Below are 13,434 nucleotides of genomic sequence, written 5' to 3' on the forward strand. Positions count from 1 at the left end.
ACAATTTAGTAGTAGTATTTTACTTACATTTCATTTATTAGGTCCAGAAAAGAAGAAGACTGAACAAAATCACTTAGAAAACAATCAATACTGTCAAATAATTATCTGCACTTACAATGTAGAGTAGGATAAACATCGTTAGACCAACAATAGTATCTAAATTATTTATGGACGATAAAAAATCGACATTAATCTTATTGACGGAAAGAAAGAAGCAGTTTTTGATGTACTCCATAGACGTACACGCAATATACGAAGTTATAGCTTCCATTGTCACATCGAATGAACTCTCTTAAGTGTTGCCCGTGAGTAAAGTCATGATCTCGAAGAGTTTGCGATATCGACCTCGTCTCTCCTTCCTTCACTTCCTTTTGAGATCACTAGGCATTATCAGCTAATTTCAGCACGTTTTACATTAAACAAAAGATAATGGTAAACGTATAATGTATCCGTCAAAATTGACACGATACAAAAACAAGTAGAACTGTTTCCTCAAGTAATACAAGCTCAAGAGGAGATACAGTGTTCCGTAGCTATGATACCAGAAATTATAGAATCCCAAGATAGTCTAAAGAAGCAATTTGACGAAGTGAAGGAAAAACAGGAGACAGTGGAACATAGAATGAATGTACTTGCGGGAAAGTTTTCAGAAATGACATTAGAGCGGCAAAATTTTCCTTCGGAAACCATAGAAGAAACTATGAAAGTAGCTTTACAGTCAATTTCAGAGAGTTCCGAGGAGAATTTTTCAACTAAGGATCAAAGGAAGTTCGTGAACAACTTGGCGAAGAATTCTCGCGTTGGAAAGAAAATATCGAAAGATCACTAAATCTCTCGCAGGAGGATTTAGAAACAGCGAGAAGTAGGAAACAAAATTCTCACTCTGTGCGTGACATTCCGTCCACGTCAAGATCCGATGTAGACAGAACTGGAACGTCACAAGTTAGATTCGATATAACGGAGAGCCACAGGGAAAAGTACGAACAGGATGATTTTTGGAATCGTAGTACCGTTGAGGAGAAGATGATTAAACAGAGACAATTTCAAATCTTTAACCCTGACAAAAAGAATGTTCATCCTGTAGTCTTTATTCGAAGTTTCAGAGGTCTATTTCCACGATCTTGGACAGAATGGCAAAAGATTAGTTTTGTATCTGGATATATACAAGTATCAGGAGCATTGTGGGCATCCGAACAAACATCTTCTTGTAAATGTTACAAAGAATTTGAGCAGGCTTTTCTAGCAAAATAATGGTCTGCTGGAATACAAGAAAGACTTAGGCAGGAAGTATTATATCCTGCGGATACTCAAGTCCAGACTACCCACCAGTATAAGGAATCAGCTGTTATACATAAATGATAAGAATATAGACTCATTTATGACTACGCTTGATCATATTGATATAATTGAGGAGGGCAAGAGAAATGTCATATCAAAGAAGAGCAATAGAAGTGAATGCGAGCTGCAACACGAATGGGAATGGCAGCAATGGTAGCAGTAACAATAATCATAACCAACTACCCTCTCCGAGGAGACTTAGAAATGGACAAAATGCAAACAATAATTATTACCATAATGGAAACTTTAGTAATGGTGCAGCGAGGGGCTATTTTAGGAACAATAGGAATTTTAATCGATATAATCCAATGTATGACAACACAAGACAGTTCTACCAACACCAGCAGAACAACAACAATAATTACACGAATCAAGCAAGACAATATAGACCGAATTCACCATAACAACAGATAATCACTAAAAGTAGCTGAAGAGACAAATACCAATCGGACCAACAATCAGTCAAACTAAACACGACCGCATCGTGCCCCGGAGGAGCGGTCAGGGGATCTGTTGGGGGCGAAACAGTAAAATTACAATTGTTAAGATATAATGATGGTGAGCTATTGACTGAAGAATTAACAAAGGATTTAATAACGTGTCATAATGACAGATCGAGTGTTTCGGTGTCAGAAGTATTTGTTGAAATAGAGGAAGTTCCAACGAATGTGATATTAGACACCGCTGCTTCCGCCAATGTCATCTCAGGCGCTCTTTTTAGGAGAATTATTAGGAAGAAGAAGGTATCAATTTTGGCGGTACAGAACTGCAAAATCATCGGAGCTGTTGGAGAACGCTCTCCCAATGTCAAAATACAAACACAATTAGAGATGAAAATGAGAAACGTAGCAATAAAATGCACGTTGCTAGTAGTGAAGTAGAGTCGACTGTATTCTTGGTATTGGGAGTATGCAGGAGTACGATTGTCAGATTGATTTTTTGGAAGGAATAGTTAAATTTAGATTAAATGGAGAAGAGATAGCACTGGATTTAAATAGAAAGGAAACGGTGCATGAGAAATATTGTCGCGGTGCCATAGTTCAATTAATTGACACTACAAACGGTCGTTGAAAGGAGCTTTCAAAGGATTTGATACAACAGGAGGACTTTAACCAAACAACAATGATAAAAGCTAGTGAATCAAATCAGCTTACCGGAGAACAAAGGCAGCAGCTTCATTATTTGTTAAAGGCATATGAAGAGATTTTTGATGAGAAACCAGGAATTATTAAAGGGTATATTTGTCACCTGCAAGTGAAGCCACATCAGACTTACTGTGACACGCACTATCCGATCCCCTGGCGTTTAAAACAGTCTGTTCAAAGGGAGATAAATAGAATGTTGGAATGGAACTTGATTGAGCCATCAACTAGTTCATATTGTTCCCCACTCTTAGTCGTTCCAAAACCTGGAGGCAACGGAAGAAAAGTATGAAGACCAGAATTTAAAATGGGAGGAAAAGATTCGACTCGCACTTGTCAATTTAACTAAAAAGGCAATACAACGGAAATTGACATATGATAAACGGATTCACAGGATTCAGACGTTTCATCTTGGAGAAAAGGTTTTATTGAGGCGACACATCCATTCCTCGAAACTGATGAAGAACATAAAGAAATGGAATCTTATTTATACCGGACCATATGTTATTGTAAATATACCAAATCCTGGATCATACTTGTTGGCATATCCCGAATCGAAAAGAATAAAGGGATTATTCCTGCATAATGATATTAAGAAATTTTTTGAAGGACCGTAGATCTGTGATACCAAATATGAAGAAGAATTTAGAGTGGAATTTGACTAAGAGTCGAATGTGTATATAAATATCAAGATATTTATGTTGTTTAGAGTGGAAGGGACAGTGAGATTACTCCTGTGATAGGTTAAGAGACAGTGAGATTACTTCTGTGATAGTTTAGCACAAAATTTTAAGATAGGTAGAAGAAATTGTTAAATACTAGTGTTTTTTAAGTGTGGACTATGAGCAGAAGCCATAGTGATATACAATGAAAGTGCATCTACATTTCCCCAAGACACGGCACATATGTGAGAATTGCATGTGAAACTTGAACAGTGCGGGATATGTGGGTAAATACGCTGTGTGTATGATGTGCGCTGTTCGCGCGAGAAAACAAATGAACTGTGAAATGAAGCAACAGTCGATAATGTCACTGCTGCAAACAATTGAAGAAACTCACTGGTTGCGCGAGAGAAAATTATTATAATTTTTAGATTTTTCATTATGCCTTCTCCACCAGGAGAATTAATTTAAGAATTTTAATTAACATTTTAAGAATAGCAGTTTGTGTGTTTCATATTATGGAGTGGATGATTTGTTAAATGAACATATGTCATCATTAATGATATTTATTTGCTGGTGGATCTATAAATCAATTAATTATAAGAATAATGAAAATTTTTCAGAGAATTTTTTTCTAGAAATTATTCCTTTTGTGGAGTCAGTGTCATATGACTGTTTAAAATTTTTCATCAGGTGTAAACTTAAATTTTATCCATAATTTCGTAATTGAAAGCAAACCTCGGACAGATTCAATGCTCTACTTCCACCTGCACTATAACAAAACGAAGATTAGATTAAAAAAAAAAAATTTTTTTTTGAGAGGAATATATTCGATATGAGCTACAACAAAATTTAAATGCCCACAGTTTATTTGGCAATATTTTGGACAATCAGCAGTTGTAATTGGTATTGAGGGCTACAAAAAAATTCGCAATTGTCAGGACTGATGGATGTTCCAGTCTAGTACAGATGGAAGAATATAAGAATCCACTCCGATTTTGAGTTCAACGATGAAATATGGACTTCGTTGCCTTAATCCACTCTCTTCCAGGGATTTATTCAGTCAGAACCTTTTCTTATTCCACTTTAAACCTGTTTCATGTTCACGTCCCTGACCATCTGTTCCTGAGATCATCTTGCTGTTTCTACGGCACATTACCAGCTTCTGTCCTGTACCATAAGCCATCGCCTGTCCTCCGTACCGCCTCCACCAAACGCTGTACGTCGCCTACCCGCTGTCCGTACCCAGTGTTCCTGTTCCATCGACTTCAAAACGAGATCGCCGGCTACATCGTCGAAAGAAGAATTTTGAAAATTTTTTGGAGCAATATTGTAAAATTTTTTTTTGGCTATGAGGCACTTTTCCTTCGATCTAATCTACGGCGCTTCTATATATTTCAAATTTACTGGATTTAGGCTTTCCTATCTTCTTTAATACCTGAGCTGGGGTCTATTCTTCCGGGTTTTCCAGGGTTTCCCTGTGAAGGCCAGTTCCCAAATGGGTAGACCTTTTTCGTAATTACACCAATCTACATATTCCCTGGTTATGTACTCGGGATGCGGGTATACCCCGGTACATGTAAAAGCTACAGCTTAGGTATTCTCGTAACGTACTGTCTTAACATGATACCCATATTCTCTATAGTAAAATTCTATTAATTCAAAATATTCCTCTTTTGAATAAACAACCCAACAAATTTTTCCTGTTAGCTCGCAAAGTGTATTATCATTAACTTTGCTCGCTGCGAGGGGCAATTGTAATATCTCTTTATATTCGACGAATTATTCTGATACAATTCTCCCATCAATGACGTTTACAAATTTTCTATCTTCATACTCGCAGAATCCATGCGCAAAATAGTTTCATACAATAGCTATGCCATGAGGGCATAATTATTCTTTGTAGTACTCTCTCCGGTGGTTGCTAGAAAAAAAAGCTTACGGGATTGTCTTCTTGCCGATTAGCCTGAGCTTGGTTTGAAGAATTGTAATCTGAATATTGAGATTTATGATAAAAGATAACTGAGACGGAATTGTACGATTAAAAGGGAAATATACATATATATTGCTCCTTCATACAAAAGGTGTGTATTTGACATTTGAGAATTAATGATATTCATCGATATATTGCGTAGCTGTTAATCAGAAGGGAACTTCCGAAGGACTGGATACGAACCTGCATTTAATAATCCAAGAGCTCCATCACTTCTTCGGAAGATTAAACTTCACCAAAGCCAAATATCCGCTTGATCTGAGGTTTCCCGACTGATTATACAACGCTCCCCAAATCACGGGGCATTTTATGTGTACAGATTAGCAGACTGCCGCAAAGCACGAGCCTGCAGAGAAGAAGAATCATCGCCTGATTTCATTCTAACAAGTAAAATTTCTGAATCATTTTTAGTGACTGAGCTATGACTGTGTTTCCTATCATGAATGATTGATTGCTCGAACGAATTGAGAACTACATAGATAGGAGGAAAAATTACGGGTGTATGACGTCCAGGTTCCAGCACTATACAAGAGCGTACACAGCACAGTTGCTTCACATTAGTATTTTTGTAAATGTAACTCCAGTTTGGGTTCAGGAGCGTGGGACAGCTGCTGGTCGATGAAATGTAATAATACTCTAACAACGGTCGCTATTTTGATTGTTTTGTTCGGCAACCAGTTTCAACGTTCCTGTCAGGTATCTTCAGGTCTGTCGCATGAGTGACACCAAGTACCACTCGTGCTGGTATAAGACAAGGCACCAATAATCGTATCTTGTTCCGTAGGTATACGAAATAAAGAGACAAGTCCTCTCTTTAGTTCGGATATCTACGGACCACATACGATTTTTGGATGAGGAAAAGAGCTCGCCTGTAGCAACAGATTCTTCCATGAGCCTTTGAAGGTCGTCTTGAGTATGTTATGTATCATCAGCGAATAAGATGTTACAAATAAGTCGTTCTGATAGCGCTTGGATCTGAGTAACGAGGTGGTGTAAAGTTTTCCATCAGCTCTGGTATGTGGATGGACGCCCAGGTTTGTTTCGCCGAAAGCAACTCTGAGAAGTAACAAGAAGAATATACCAAACATGTAGCGGCTAGTACATAGCCTTGACGAACTCTTCTTCGCAGAAGAAAAGGATCTGATTCGCTTCCTTCGAATATCGCAGCACCCTCCATGTCATCGAGAAAAGCCTTCACCATCTTCAGGAGTTTTGGAGGACACATTATCTTCACTAGTATACAGTACCTTTCTGCTTACTGCGTCAAATGCTTTTATTTAGTTCGATAAAAGCAATGAACAATGGGGTCTTTGCCAGCAGCATTTTTTCCTGAATCTATCAGCTGCGAAGATCATATCAGTAGTAAATTGCTGGGCTCGAAATCCTCATTGAGACTCGGGGCACACACGCTCGGCCATTTTCTCCGAGCTTCCCAGCACCCCACGGGCAAACGCTTTTCCAACGATACTCAACAGTGAAATTCCGCTGCAGCAGCTGCAATCACCGCCATCACATTTACCTCCATGTAGAGTGAAGATGCTGGCATCACAAATATCGTGTAGCGCAACGGCTCACTGAAGCTGAGCATCCAGCTCATGGCAAGCTGGCCGTTGAGAAATGTCTCATATTGCTTTTGGGCTGATGTGCAGATAGAGTAGAGGTCGGAAGTTGCAATTGTCGATTACAATCTGTGATGACTGTTCCATAGATCTTCTTAAGTGAGGCAGTCTTCTTAGCGATGGGCCCCATAGCCCGTTTGATGCCCGAGTACACTCCACCGATTTTTCCAGCATCGACACACTCCTGTGTACCTGTGCAAAGTTGTTCCAAGTATATATTGACGCAGTTACAGAATGTGTGCAGGACATATGACTTTACTTTGCTTAGTTCTCTGTGGGTAGCGTTGTAAGGGTTTGGGTGCCACTAAGTAGTTGCTTGACACTTGCGATAGAATGAAGGTGGGGTCTCAACACATCGATGTTCTAAAGGAACCAATCCTGGAATTTCGCTCTTGGGTGCGTTTGGGCCACAGGAGTCAACTTCCTTCCAAACTCTATCATTAAATACTATTGTTGCAAGGTCCTTAACTTTTCGGATATTGATCTTTGTGTTGCTAGATGTTTTACAAGGATGAATCTCTATACGCACGAAACTAACTTTTGTCGCTACTAGTATATGATCAGTGCCACACTCAGCAGTATGGAGAAAATGGCGAACACCTTTCCTATTAGTTAAAATAAGATCTAGTTGTTGCCAACGTTTGAAGTGAGGGTGCATCCTGGAAACCTTGTGCCTAGTCTTGACTTTGAAGTACGTGTTAGTGACGCACAGTTGGTACTTGGCACAAAATTCAGCAGCCTAAACCGTTCTCATTCACTCCACGTGTGCCTAGGCAGTCTGATAAAGCAGCAGAATCACATTGGATATGGGCAATGAAGTGGCCTAGACTGCACAGACGGTCCTCAGGGTGCACTCCCTGCACCATTCGCTGAGATGTTCGTAAAACTGATCCTTTAAGTCCGCAGTCGAGGTCAGCGTTGGCGCGTATACAGCTATAAGTGTCATTGCTCCACTGCTAGTTAACAAACGCAGAATCATAATGTGTTCTGAGATCTCGATCGGGCTTTCGGTGGTATGTAAAAAATCGTCACGAATGGCAAAGCCAACACCATGTTGTCAGGAACTGGTAATGTCCTTTCTCTTCCAGAAAAATGAGTAATTTTCTTCCCTAGTTGAACCCTCATCTGGTAACCTGGTTTCCTGCAGGGCTGTTACAACAACATGAAGCTTGGCTAATTCCAGATCGATGACGGCTGTTTAGCGTAGATGTTGAGAGCTTCTGCGAAGCACTGCGTCATACTATGGATATTTCATGTTCCAAAACGTAGTGAGGTAGCTTTATATTTCTTTTTTGTTTCAGCAGGTGTCGACATTATGATGACCGCTTGCAGCGAGGCTAGTGTTCCGCACACCGAAGCGGAACAATCGGCGCCGTGGTGGGTCAGTATCTAATTGTGTGGGGGCTATCTAGCTTGAAGCGGGCGGTGACTGGCCAGTGGACGTACTATGGGCCTTCCCACTATTGGTAGCGGCCCCATGCGCCCGCACATACGTCCATTTGTGTGGACTTATAACCGGTAAACTGCCTTACCCATGTTAATTCCACATGGTTGCGGGTGGACGGATAGTCCTCACCGTGGCTGCTATTGCGCCTGGTACGCGTATTATATGCCAGCAAGCTTGCCAACTACGCGTGCCACTTTCTGGGCCTACGTACTCTGGTACGCGATAAAATGTCTTGACTCTTGTATGGAGCAAGGTATCGAAGCAACTATGGTTTTTTAAACAGAATGATATACTTTTTTAAGCGCTTGAAAATGCGAGTACACTGATATAATGCTTGTTAATGATGAGGTTGAAACTCTTCGCAAAAGAATATGAGCGACGTACTGAAACTGGCAAGCAATGAGGGCAGCGTGAGCTATTGCGGTGTAAACACCGCCAAGAAGAGGTCTTATGCGAGGCTACGCTGTTATATGCACTAAGACAGACTAACGTTTCTAAGAGAAAACCCCATTTCCAACACGACACAGATACAGGGTCAGCTACGATTTTTGTATGTGGAACGACATATGCTAGCTTTTGTTGCATGAGATGGGACTTGCCGGCCGGAGTGGTCGAGCGGTTCTAGGCGCTCCAGTCCGGAACCGCGCGACTGCTACGGCCGCAGGTTCGAATCCTGCCTCGGGCATGGATGTGTGTGGTGTCCTTAGCTTAGTTAGGTTTAAGTAGTTCTAAGTTCTAGGGGACTGATGACCTCAGAAGTTAAGTCCCATAGTGCTCAGAGCCATTTGAGCCATTTGAGATGGGGCTTAGGAAATATATTTCAAATGTGCGTAAGTTTCCAGGTTTCTGTGGAAATAGCTACAGTTTCGTCAAGCAGTTTTACATTTAAACCCCGTTGCTGCTTACTTGTCAACGCCAAACAGAAACTTCAGTAATTAATAATTCGTAATGATAAACAGCCCTATCCAAGAGAAGAAGGAAACTACTGTAACTTTCTCAAATTTGAGAAAAATCTGGCCTGTTCTTTGCCTGCAGACGCCTGAATGCTTCTTAAAGTAAATCACCTGATGCCGGACAAGCGTGTATATAAATACTTCTCGAAATTGCAATTAGACGGAATACATTAAAAAAACTAACCTTTTTTTTTTTCAAATTGACTGACTGCATGTCACCCACAAATAAATACTTTTCTCGACGAAATGTAGTTTTACGCTTTAATGAAGTATGTGCTTACATTGTTTACCATCGACTTCAAGGCACATTTGCTGTCGCCGTTCGAGACACAGATGAACAGATGAACGTACATAGGATGAAAAGCCATTGCATTCTGTGGCGATTCGACGGCGCATATCGTCTGGCGCATTTTCGTGTTTAAATATAAGCTGTATCTTTCAGTCCTCCCCGTAGAAATCGATAGGAGTCTAATCAAGAAACATGGCCAGCCATTGTACTGCAGCATTCCGTCCTATCCAACGGTCAGGAAACTTTTCATTCAGTACATGCGCTGCAATATAGGACGAGTGATCTGCACAGCCGTCGTGTTGGAACCGCTCTCGCTGTCGCTTGTCCAATGGTACCTCTTCTAGAAGAACACATAGAATGTTCGTATGAAGGGTGCATACGTATTTTCATTTAACATCCCTGGGATGAAATAAGATCCCACAATGGAATTTCCTATGATGCCACACCACAGGTTTACGCTTCACGATCGTTGTTGTTGTACTTGAAGAAACCAGGGTGGATATTCAGTTACCCAGTAGTGCATGTTGCGTAAGTTTACATACCGTAGTTCGTGAACATTGCTTCCTCGGTAAAGAGCACATGTTGAGAAAACGGAGTGCCGTTTCCCAAGCGATGCAGAGCCAACCAACAAAGTTCTATATGATTTTCGAAATCACGGCCTCCGAGTGCCTGGTGTAGGGGCAGATGATAAAATTGGAATTTATTTCAATACAAGATATGATTGAATGCAAGACGCGAATGACACTTCCCTGGCTGATTCCACCTTCCTCGGCAATATGTCTCGTGCTGTATAAAAATAATATGTCTAACTTCTCATTGGTGTATATGTCAGCAAACAAGGAAATTTGAAGCAGAACCGACTTGCCGACAGACGACACAGTTCCTGCTAGTTCTGCATTACAGACATGTAAACAGTCGAAATGCTTGTTACAACGACATAGCCTGGCAAGCGCGTGTTTACTATGCAATTTCTGATTCTGGCCGACACGCCTTTCAATTTCAGAATATTTTTCGGATCCTTTTGCGAAAAGTTTCACCTAAATTAACAAGCATTACCGTACATCACTGTACTCGTCTTTTCAAGCGCTTTCGGATGCCGTTAAATAACGTATATAATTGTATTTTTAAAAATTGTTCTTACTTCAATATCTCGATCGATACAAGAGTTAAGACTCTCTGTCACACACCAGAGTATAAGGCCCTTAGTGTACTACCATTTGCCAAAAACCTCGTTTCGATATCTGAAACCGTTCACGAATTAAAAGGGATGTTAAATCTTACGTGACTCTCACTGTATACAGGGTGCGGCACATAAAAGTGGTCCGGAGAACAGAGTTTCAGGGTACAAGGAAACACAGCAGAGAAAAGGGAATACAGTACTAACTAACCTGACCGTAGAAAAAAAAATCTCTTGACTGGTTGGTTGGTGGGGTTGAAGGGACCAGACTACAAAGGCTCTTTTGGCTCTTTTGGGCGCTGGTTTCGGAATATGTTTTGACATCTTCGAAACAGATCCTGTCTGATACCATTTTCGGACTAAGCGTTGCATGGCACTTATTACTACCACTCCTAGACCGTTAACTTCTCATCAAATAACTGACCACACCGTTTCCACGACTTCGTTGTCACGTAACTTTCCACAACGAACGCATGCTTCTCCATTGGGAGTACCATCGTTCCCTTTGTATTGCTACACTCACTCTGACACAGGCCGCACTACGCTCTAAACCGGAGTGGATCACGTGATGGACGTGGACGTGGTGTGCGCCTCATAGGCTGTGGTTGTATGCATATATTCTTCTCCAATCGTGTCCACTTCTCAGGACCATTTTTATTTGCCCCACCCTGTATATGGGGAAAACTCATGAAAAATAATAAATATTTCATATTCCTTTATCCAACGGCCTTGCCGCAGTGGTAACGCCGGTTCCCGTTAGATCACCGAAGTTAAGCGCCGTCGGGCTGGGCTAGCACTTGGATGGGTGACCATCCGGTCTGTCGAGCGCTGTTGGCAAGTTTGATGCCTTCAGCCCTTGTGAGGCAAACTGAGGAGCTACTTGATTGAGAAGTAGCGGCTCCGGTCTCGGAAACTGAAATACGGCCGGGAGAGCGGTGTGCTGACCATATGCCCCTCCATATCCGCATCCAGTGACGCCCAAGGCTGAGGATGACACGACGGCCAGTCGGTACCGTTGGGCCTTCATTGCCTGTTCGAGAGGAGTTTAGTTTAATTTTATATTCATTTAGATATACTAAAAATATAAGAGAAATCGAACACTGAAACTAAGTTTTTTGTTTAGAAATTCATTACAACAAATCGAGCCCAAGGAACTTACGTGAGAATCGTCATGTTGTTTCAAGTCACCTACTGGGCGGTATTACAAAAGAAGCGCAAGTGAAAGTGAAACTGAACATACTTATTTCGAGGACGAAGGTTATTATCACATGCGAATGTCGACGGAAATGGCAGGATAATTACAGAAGCCACAAAAGTGAAGTGACTCAAACAATATTTAGGTAGTGAACTGACAAATCAGCCCAAATTCTCTGATCTGCCTAATGTAAGTAAAAGCTTTAACTCTCTCTCATAGTTGTCGGGGGAATCAGATGTCGTGTTTTCCGCATCGAGAAAGCGTAAGAGTCCATTGTTGTCCAGCAATCTTTACATGACAACGATCTATGTTTACTGCTGAGCAAACCAAATTAGATAAGTCGCTCTGCACTTATTGTAGCCGTCATTGTTGTTGCCTCTGTTGCTATTGTCGTCCCTACTGAAGCCACAGGCAAGGATCTCAATGTCACCACAATTATTATCATCACAGACTAGGAACTTTCATCCTGACGGCGCCTGTTTGTCAACCTAGGCGCCTTGCCACCATAGTCACTACTGCCGCTCACTCCACTGACTCTGTGCCGACCCAATCATGACCACACAACAGTTGCAACTTTTCTGTGGGAAGGACTCCTGCAATCTGACGAAGAAGCAAAAAGAAATCACAGCGTAAACGAACAATCACACTGTATATACACAACCACATCATCTCCTACGACCACTCTTGCATCTTCGTTTCCACCCATTAACATTCCACCATTAACTTTCTTCCTCAGTACACTACATTTACAGACTCTGCGTCAGTACACTACATGTACCAGCTCTGCGTAATTTTCAACTCATTTGCCTACTACATCCTCAGCAGCTTCGCCTTTCCCATCACCAACATTTTAGCCATTTTCAGCACCAACCCCTATCACAAATAACAGCACCAACTCGAGCACCAGCATCTACACCTTAAGCTCCCGTTACATGTGCAGCGAAGACATCATCATCATCGCGGCCTGATAAAGTATACGGTACTTCTACTAAATGCCACCTGTCTTCCCGCAAATAATCTAGCTTCCTGTCATGAAACCCCTACCTCAAAAAAAAAAAAAAAAAAAAAAAAAAAAAAACCTATCAAAGTAGTGAAACAAATGTATCTAACATTTCTTTCAAACACCCCTCTCCACCCAACTAGCCCACTCATCACAATTTGCCTCCCCCTTCATCTATACTTTCCTGCTATCTCACCGTAACTATGCTCTTGAACAAAACAGTTCCATTGAAACTGCACGTATTCAGAATTCCAAATCTCTCAGATCATACGCAGAGATAATTCCATCCTAATCAAATCTACAGTCGCCTGCTTCCAACTTAATCTATTCAGTTACCACACTCCCTCTGATATCCACGACGTCCTCACCTCTGCGCATTATCTGCACCCAAAATAGTCCCATTCGTCCACTGTCCATCAAGACTCAGTGCTCACGGGTGTCAAACATTAGATCACAGTGGAAGAGGCTTTTTTACGGGAAATCAATTTCAACCCATACATTGATCTCTGAACTGATGTTGGCATAGGGACTAGTTGGCTGCCAAATGGTATAGGTCACAGAAATTAAACACGCTCTTATCACCACCAGACAAGCAGAGCTTTGTAACTTATAGTGACAT

General features: G+C 41.2%; 1 pseudogene; it reads left to right on the top strand.

Moving 5' to 3' along the window:
• The first annotated feature begins 11,339 nt into the window (after positions 1 to 11,339).
• Positions 11,340 to 11,457, top strand: LOC126482839 (5S ribosomal RNA; annotated as a pseudogene).
• Positions 11,458 to 13,434: the final 1,977 nt, after the last annotated feature.

Source organism: Schistocerca serialis, chromosome 5 (genome assembly GCF_023864345.2).
Source record: "Schistocerca serialis cubense isolate TAMUIC-IGC-003099 chromosome 5, iqSchSeri2.2, whole genome shotgun sequence".
Lineage (NCBI taxonomy): Eukaryota > Metazoa > Arthropoda > Insecta > Orthoptera > Acrididae > Schistocerca > Schistocerca serialis.